This window comes from Portunus trituberculatus, chromosome 24 (assembly GCF_017591435.1).
Source record: "Portunus trituberculatus isolate SZX2019 chromosome 24, ASM1759143v1, whole genome shotgun sequence".
Taxonomy (NCBI): Eukaryota; Metazoa; Arthropoda; class Malacostraca; order Decapoda; family Portunidae; genus Portunus; species Portunus trituberculatus.
The window spans coordinates 14,864,956-14,874,716 of NC_059278.1; the positions used below are offsets into that span (position 1 = coordinate 14,864,956).

General features: G+C 41.6%; 1 long non-coding RNA gene and 1 other non-coding gene across 2 annotated transcripts in view; one reads left to right on the plus strand and one right to left on the minus strand.

The window, feature by feature from the left end:
- Nucleotides 1–6,817, minus strand: part of LOC123508288 — a 65,173-nt gene extending 58,356 nt beyond the window's left edge. Inside the window, exon 1 of the long non-coding RNA XR_006675904.1 lies at nt 6,699–6,817. This is a non-coding gene — a long non-coding RNA (uncharacterized LOC123508288). The remainder of the gene's footprint in view (nt 1–6,698) is intronic.
- Nucleotides 3,975–4,048, plus strand: Trnav-cac. Its single transcript has one exon. It is a non-coding gene; the product is annotated as a tRNA-Val (tRNA).
- Nucleotides 6,818–9,761: the final 2,944 nt, after the last annotated feature.

A 9,761-nucleotide genomic window follows, 5' to 3' on the forward strand; every position in this document is an offset into this window, starting at 1 on the left:
TTCCCCACACAAACCAAAACACTGGTAACACTGACCAACGAAACCACGAAATACCATCAAGTGGGCATCGAACCAACACCAGAACACAAGAGGCACACGAATTTACCACTTAGTCATAACAATTTCCATACCTCTTCCAGTCAAATCGATTTTAATCCCTACAGTACCATGACGCGTTTCTATATTCATTCTGCTTACTATTTGGTGATTTTGTACAGCTTCAGAAACTTATGTGGGTGATTGAAATAGTGAAGACTGTGGCCATTAATCTCCTGACCTCCATAGACCCTTCCTAATGTCAATAAAATAGTCTAATCGTACACAAATCTCAAGGTAAAAATGCGTCCCAGTATTGAAGGGTTTAAAGTCTAGCCACTATTTCAACTTTTTTTCTCTCTATACATCGTTTGGAGGATAAAACTTATACACTAGACTCCCCCAGCTCACTCTGACAAGCTTTCTCTAACTTCACTAGGTCTCTCCGGGCGTGGAGTTGATCTGCTTTTGGCATGCAAGGGAGTTCAGGCTTCAATAGCGACAGGAAACGTGTATGGACTTGTTTGAAAGGTTCCCATGTGGTTCCTCGCCCAGCTGGCGCGGTGTGCTTCCATGATAGCCTCGCCTTGAGCTTGTGTCGGTGGGTGTGGATGGATATGTATGGATGTGGATGGTTTTGGATGGGTATTGACGTGATTTTAGATGGTTGTGTTTGGTTTGGGATTGTTGTGGATGGGTTTGTACAGTTTTGGCTGATTCCTTGTGGTAGTGAGTGAGTGTGGATGGTTTGGATGGTTCTGGATGGGTGTCAATATGGTTTTAGATTGTTATGCATGGTTCTTGGTTGTTTGTGTATGTTTGTACAGTTTTGGATGGTTCTTAGTGGTAGTGAGTGAGTGTGGATGGGTTTGGATGGTTCTGGACGCATGTGGATGGTTCTGGAGGGTTCTGAGTGAGCGTGGTGAGCGTGCATACCCGTGTCAAGGTTCAGAGACTATTACTGTGAGGAAGTTTTATAATGTCTGTGCATAGTTGTCCTGCCCTGCTGACGGCTTCTCTCGCATCTCTCGACTCCCCTTCTCGCTTCCCTCTCTCAGTTCTCCATCTCATTTCCCTCTCGCTCTTCACTCGCCTGCCGCAAGTCAAGCCACATCAGGAGAGGCGATCCATTACACCCGGAAGGAAGGAGATGCTACACTCCTGAGGTAGGGGCGGGTGGAGTGGATGTTGTGGAGTTACAGTAGGTTTGTGGGTAAGTGGATGGAGTTGAGATCGTGTGTTCCGTAGCGCAAGTAAACTAACTCCCGTCTCTCTCTCTCTCTCTCTCTCTCTCTCTCTGCATGAAAAGTTACATTAATAGACACAACAAGGGAACAAAGCCGAGTCATGTCAACTGAAACTGCTTCACTCGCTCATTTGAAATTCATCGCTTCATTTTTAGACATGCGAGTGTAAACATTGCGCGCTTTCTCTCTCTCTCTCTCTGTGTGTGTGTGTGTGTGTGTGTGTGTGTGTGTGTATGCTATCTCGCCCCAAAACGCATCAATACTCCCACGCATATTGACTTGAAGGAGGCAATATGTTGGGCCAAGATGTCACACTGATGCAGGCGGAGAAACACGTGGGAGGCGCGGCAGGGGACGGGCCAGGACGTGGTGGAAGAGGAGTGACGTGTATGAAGTAGGTCACGGTGCCATACATAGCTGTACTTGACAGTTTGATCCCCCCACTCTTCGATTTTTTTTTCTTTCATGCATTCCTTTTCTTCTTCACTCACTTTTTTTCTGTCAATAATGCTTTTGTCCGACGCTTCCTTCCCTACTCTCTTTCATTTTCCTCTCAGGCAAGATAGTATTCTGAAACGCTTCGGCATGTTGACTGGATACGATACGAAATAAAAGATTGAAGATTGGTAAGTTATATATTCAATAAGATAGAAATAAAATTGTTCTCAAATGGAGTGATGAATTAATAAAACAAATTTCATAACTACTAAAATCTTGAAAACAAACTTGAGAGTACGAGTTTGTTTTCTTGAGCATTTCTTTAAAGGAGGACAGGGCAAGTAATACAGACAAAGCTTGATAAAAAGTTAGATTCAAAGGAGACAGGAAGACACTGGTTCTTAAATATAACGGTAAATGACTCAGTAATCACTAGTCTTGAGCAATATTCTTCAAAATCTCATTAACTTCCACTATACATCATTCAAAGCAGAAAAAAAACAATGAAACGTTCAAAACAGTCACTTGAATTAACATTCCATACTAAGGAGAAACCATACACAACCTCAGTAAATTCCACCTGAACACGTTGAGACAAAAAAAGGAAGGAAAAAAAAAAAACGCTAAAATATACAAAACAGTGAATTAACTTGAACTAACAGTCATTAATACGGAAAACTCATTTCCTCTCAGTAGTAAGGAGAAATCATATAGGCAACCTCGGTAACTTCCACATTGAAAGCGACTGGAAAAAAAAGCGCCAAAATATTCATAGCATAGTAAATCAACTAACAGTCACTAACACGGAAAACTCACTTCCTCTCAGCAGACATACACGAAACAATACACAGATGCAACATTACCAGACTAGTGGAGGTGAAACACATTACTGATCCAAAGGTTGCTCACGAAAAGATGATAAATGGCAGTAAAAGGAAGAGAATTCTTACCAACCATTGGATCGTTACACTGAAGCGACCATGACCACGATCCAACCAAACACCAGGGTCTTCTGAGATTATAAGGACACACCTTGGCCGCCGCCGCCTCCTCCTCCTCCTCCTCCTCCTCCTCCTCCTCCTACTCTTACTCCTCCTCCTCCTCTTCCTATTTACTAATTTATTTTTCAAATGTACAAATATACTGATAAACTTCTAGTCACAGAGTAAAGTGGATAGAGAGCAGTTAGTAACAACTAAGCATAGCCATAGAGAGCGGTGAGTAACAAATAAAAGGACTTTTGATTTGACTTTGAGACTTTTGTAGTTAGTAGCTAGTGTAATTATTTCCCCACTGGTAGCTTCAAATTTTATCCCACGGGGAAATTTCCCCAGTTTGGGAACCACTGGTTTAGATAGTGTAGTCTGCAAAAAACGTAGTAAGGGTCAGTAAGCCTGCTGCTGTTTGTTCTTCCTCTGTATTCCTCCTCCTCCTCCTCCTCCTCCTCTCTTCTTCTTCTCTTCTTCTTCTTCTTCTTCTTCTTCTTCCTCCTCCTCCTTCTCCTTTTCTTCATCGTCCTACATCACCACCACTTCCTCAGTCTTTTTCACCTTCCTTCTTTTTCTCTTCCTCCTCCTCCTCCTCCTCCTCCTCCACGCGTCAGGGCATGAAAAAAGCGGCTGACGGACTGACAGGGCTGACGGAGATCTGTCACACGCACGATTTAATCCAAGGCTCTTCTCTGATCTTTTAATCTTACTTGGCGATATCCTACTGACGGGAGATCCTAGAGATGCTGCCATACCTTGCCGTGTCGTGTCATGCCGTGTCGTGCCGTGCCGTGTCGTGCCATACCTTCGCCAGCGTCGTCTACAGAAAGGTACGTATGTCTCTCGATACGGCAAGATCATTTCCTCGTTATAATTTCTTAGTTAATGGAATTCTTTAGTCAATAGTTTTCCTTCGTCAGTATCTTTCCGCGGTGTGCAGTTCCTTCATTATTAACATTCCTTCGTCTTCAGATTCATTTGCTGGTAGAATTTCCTTCGTCAGTAGAATCACACTCTCTTCCTCCTCCTTCCTTCTCCTTCTCCTTCTCCTCCTCCTCCTCCTCCTCCTCCTCCTCCTCCCCATTCAACAAGATTTCAGTCTCTCACAGTGCCATTAACGAGAGAGAGAGAGAGAGAGAGAGAGAGAGAGAGAGAGAGAGAGAGAGAGAGAGAGAGAGATAGAGATTAAGATACATAGTTAGGAAGGAAGGTAGGCCATGGGAGTGTGGCGCAGTAAAGCGTTGCGAAATGTCTCACACACACACGCCCGGTAGCTCAGTGGTTAGAGCGCTGGCTTCACAAGCCAGAGGACCGGGGTTCGATTCCCCGGCCGGGTGAGATATTTGGGTGTGTCTCCTTTCACGTGTAGCCCCTGTTCACCTAGCAGTGAGTAGGTACGGGATGTAAATCGAGGAGTTGTGACCTTGTTGTCCTGGTGTGTGGTGTGTGCCTGGTCTCAGGCCTATCCGAAGATCGGAAATAATGAGCTCTGAGCTCGTTCCGTAGGGTAACGTCTGGCTGTCTCTTCAGAGACTGCAGCAGATCAAACAGTGAATAACACACACACACCTGTAGAGACTCATTTAAAAGCCTATTACGGCTCTTGGTAAAGGAACACACACACACACACACTGTTGCTGCTGCTGTTTCTGCTTCTCATCCTCCTCCCCCTCCTCTTCCTCTTATTCCTCCTCCTCCTCCTCCTACTACTACTACTACACTACTTCTATTACTACCATTACTACCACTACTTCTACTACTAACACTACTACTACTACTACTACTACTACTACTACCACTACTTCTACTACCCCTACTGCTACTACTACTACTACTACTACCACTACTACTACTGCTACTACTACTTCTTTTTAAAACTAACATTTATGTAAATTGACACATCTCTCTCTCTCTCTCTCTCTCTCTCTCTCTCTCTCTCTCTCTCTCTCTCTCAATATCAATTACATAAAGAAAGAGAAACTGAAGAAGAAAGAAAACGAGAGAAGTAACAGGAACTCACAATACCAGATTAGAAAAACGCCACAAAAAACGGAGGTACGAAAAAAGGGAAAACTGAAATATGAAAGGGTAAACTAAAGAAAATGGACGGAAACCCAAAACCTCTAACTTCCCGGTGTGGCCTCGTGTGGTGTGGCGAGGCAGGGAAGGGCAAACGTCATCTGGCTGGGGCGTAATCCTGCCACATGTACCCAGCCAGATTTGCATGATAATTGCTATCCAACGTCTGATCTGTTTGGTTTAGGTACGCTCTGTGTGTGTGTGTGTGTGTGTGTGTGTGTGTGTGTGTGTGTGTGTGTGTGTGTGTGTGTGTGTGTGTGTGTGTGTGTGTGTGTGTAGGAGACAAGAGTGCCAGAAACCCCCCACACACACACATATACCTATCTACCTGTCTGTTCCTCTATTCCTTCTCTTCCTCTCTCACCTCCACCTTCACGTCCACCTCCTCCTCTTCCACCTCCATTCCCACGACACAAATTCCAAAAAGTCCACAGTATTCCCATTCCCGTAGCCACAATGAGGTGTCAGTGGGCGTGATCCAGCCTGTCCTGTGTTGCATTATGTGTTGCCTGGTGTTACTTACTCTTGCCTAAACGGATAGCAGTGTTAGATCCGTATTCAGTAACGCCTGGCTCTCTCAACACATATATTTTCAAAGGCCACATTGAATATCCGGGTTCTGAGGTGCGTTTCTCCTGTTGATAATAAAGAAATTGTGTTTATCTGTCACTAGAGCCATAACTGTACTTTAAAATATCACAGTGTACCTTTCTGAAGTGTGTTTTTCATGTTAATAATGTAAAGCCTCTTTCAACACATATTTTTAAGAGTCACATTGAATACCCGGGTTCTAAAGTGCGTTTCTCCTGTCGCTAATAAGAAGTTGTGTTTATCTGTCACTAGAGCCATAAGTGTACCTTTCTGAAGTATGTTTTTCCTGCTAACGCCTCGCTCTCTTAACGCATTTATTTTCTCGGCCACCTGAATGAATAGACGGGTTCTGAAGTGCGTTTCTCCTGTTGATAATAAAGGAATTGTGTTTATCTGCCACTAGAGCCACAAATATACTCTAAAAACAACCTAAGTATCTTCTGCAGTGCGTTTTTTTTTCTTAACTAAAAAGAAAATCATGTTCATCTGTCACTAGAACCATATATGTACATGTAACTTTCTGAAGCGTGTTTCTCCTGTTCATATTGCAGTAATCGTGCTATGTCACTAGAACCATATATGCAGTTTAAAAACAACCTGTGCTTCTTCTACAGTGCGATTTTTTTCTCTTCATAATAAAGAAATCCTGTTTATTTGTCACTAGAACCATGTGTGTACTCTCGAAAATAATCCCGTGTAACTCTGAAGCGTGTTTCTTCTCTTAATAATGCAGTAACCGTGTTATCTGTCACTACAACCATTAATGTACTCTCGAAAACCCTTATAACTTCCAACTAATATCCTTTGAAATTAAAGTTTGGCGCTGCTTTCAGAATTTGATGCTTATTCTCATTAAAAACAGAAAAAAGGAAGATGGAAAGGAGGAGAGAGTGGGTGAAAGAAGGTTGTGGATGAGTGGATGGATGAAGGAAGGTGGAAGGGACAGGTGTGGTTCACGTTGGTAGGTAAAGGTGGGTTTGTAATTGAAAAGGACGGGCAGGAAAGGTGAATTGATATGAAGGGAAGGGAAATGTGGTCATGGTGGTGATGATGGCGATGGTGGTTGTGGTGGTGGTGGTGGTGGTGGTGGTGAAAGAGGAGATAAAGATAAGAAGCTCCTAATTAGCAAGGTATGCCAGAACACATGATTTTGGTGAACTTAAAAAGAAAAAATAATAAAAATAACACACAAGTAAAAACTGAACGATAAACACACACACACACACACACACACACACACACACACACACACACACACACACACACACACACGCACGCACGCACGCACGCACGCACGCACACACACGCAATTACCTACCATTTAGCAGCTTTACTATTGACGCTTTCCTTCCTTCCTTTACTTCATTCCTTCCTTCAATCCTTCAATCCTTCAATCTTTAGGGTCACATTGCAGCGTCCTTCAGGTAAACATACATTGCTTCCTGTGAAATCCAAAGAAGGAAAACGAAATTCAATCATAAGAACAAATTGACGTGTGTGTGTGTGTGTGTGTGTGTGTGTGTGTGTGTGTGTGTGTGTGTGTGTGTGTGTGTGTGTGTGTGTGTGTGTGTGTGTGTGTGTGTGTGTGTGTGTGTGTGTGTGGTGGCAATATTTCCAGTAATATTTGTCTATAGAAGTGAAAAATATTTGTCTTGTTATGGGGTAAAAAAAAATGACGTAGGCAATAAAATATGAGAGTCTGTGCTGAAAGGTTAACTAGATTTAGGATTATGTAAGCGCTCTTGCACGCACGCACGCACACGCAAACAAACAAGACAAACACAAACAAATTAACACACACACACACGCAATCTTGTCTGTTATCAATTAAATCGGAGTCTCTGCACACTAACGCACGCACAATTAAGAGTTATACGTCTCTCTCTCTCTCTCTCTCTCTCGTCTTCATTAGCAAAATTAAGAGAACGAAGGCGTGGTAGTGGTAGTGGTGGTGGTGGTGGTGGTGGTGGTAAAAATAATAATATGATAAAACACAAGGCAATAATAATTCTTTCATTCATCACTTACTTTTCACACATACATTTCTTCCCTTTCTCCTTTTACTTTTCTTTTTCCTTCCTTTCTTGTTCCTATCCACTCTTTTCTTCTCTCTTTTTTTTTACCACAGATGAAGAAAGAGAAAAGTGAGGAGTGAATTAGTTAAGATAGGAGGAAAAGGAGGCATAACGCACACACGTAGACACACACACACACACACACACACACACACACACACACACACACACACACACACACACACACAGCCATAAATAAATAAATCAATAAGTAAATTCTTGGTTAAGTTAGATTTATAGTTAGGTTAAGCATTTCATTGTTTTAATGTCCCCCCACTTGTACATTTTCAGTGTAAATTTTTTTGTTGCACTGCCAAATTAATAAACCGTATATTATTATTATTATTATTATTATTATTATTATTATTATTATCACACACACACACACACACACACACACACACACACACACACACACACACAGAGAGAGAGAGAGAGAGAGAGAGAGAGAGAGTAAAAGGAAGAGTGAAAATTTAATGCACTGTCTCAATATTTCTTGTTAGTTTGAGGGGTGAGGTGAAAGAGGGATGAGGTGACATTGAATAAATAAAGACAACGAAAAAAGAAAGAAGACAAGTTTAAACATGTACGTGTGGTGTGTGTGTGTGTGTGTGTGTGTGTGTGTGTGTGTGTGTGTGTGTGTGTGTGTGTGTGTGTGTGTGTGTGTGTGTGTGTGTGTGTGTGTGTGTGTGTGTGCTATGAAGACCTGAAAGAGACTACAGAGAATCAAATAGCTACAGTTATGGTTACACATGAAAGATACAGTTCGTGAAAAGATACGCTGGTTCTATACACAAAATGAAATGCACAGATAGAAAGATAAACTGATAGACGGATACATACATACATGAATACATAGACAGACAGACAGACAGACAAATATATAATGTAAACAGATATATAAATAGAAAGTCAGGTGTTTCAGATGTTGTTGAGAGAGAGAGAGAGAGAGAGAGAGAGAGAGAGAGAGAGAGAGAGAGAGAGAGAGAGAGAGAGAGAGAGAGAGAGAGAGAATAACAAACAAGAGTAGGACAAAGGAATATCAAATAAATAAATAAATGAACAAATAAATAAACAAATCAGTAAAAGAATAAATAAACACACACACACACACACACACACACACACACACACACACACACACACACACACGAAAAAATGAATGTGAAAAAAATAAACTAAACAGGAACCGAAAAAGAGAGAAAAAGTAAGAATTGAAGAAAAGGCAGTGAGGGAGTAGGGAAGTAAGGGTGAAGTGTTAAAGGGAGTATGAGGAAGTGGGAAAGAGAATCAAGAGTCTTATTAATGTGAGCAGCCTGCCATTAAGGAGGTTGTCAGGGGCCATTCATTCTTTGTAGCAGCTCACGTCGCTACCTACTTAATGCTGCGAGGGACAGGGGTTGGGAGAAGAGAGAGGGAGAGGGGGAAGAGAGACAGAGAGAGAGAGAGAGTGGCACAGGGAGGGATAGAAAGAAAGAGGAGAGGAAGAGAAGAGAGAAGTGAGAGATAGTGATAAAGACATTGATAGACGTAGATAACACGGCAAGTATTAGTTGTGGTGGTAGTAGTAGTAGTAGTAGTTGTTGTTGTTGTTGTTGTTGTTGTTGTTGTTGTTGTTGTTGTACCTAGTAGTAGTAGCAGTAGTAGTAGTAGTAGTAGTTACAGCAGCAGTAGCAGTAATACTCAAAATGATAATACAATAATAATATCAATAAAAACAATGACAACAACAACAACAAAAACAACAAAAACAACAACAACAGCTTCACTTTCATACATTTCCGGATCAAGTTTCACACCATATATACTATCCTTTTCTCTCTCTCTCTCTCTCTCTCTCTCTCTCTCTCTCTCTCTCTCTCTCACGTCAAAATCAAACGTTGGTATCTTTTCCTGTTTTTTCAACAATATTTTCTTTTCTTTTCTATATTTTGTAATCGACCTGTGTACTTTTATTCTCTTTGTCGATCCTGGGAGAGCTTCGCTGCCTCTCACTTACCCCTGCTACTGACGTGTGGCTCTCTCTCTCTCTCTCTCTCTGAATCTATCCTATTTATCTATTCATTCTATTTGTATCTATCTATTCATTCATTTTTCACCCATCTATCATCTATCAATCCATTTTTTTATCTATCAACTTATTCATCTATCTATTTTTTTTCTAACCGGCGCCTCTCTCTCTCTCTCTCTCTCTCTCTCTCTCTCTCTCTCTCTCTCTCACTATCTATTCATTAATTTTCACCCATCTATCATCTATCAATCCATTTTTTATCTATCAACTTATTCATCTATCTATTTTTTCTAAC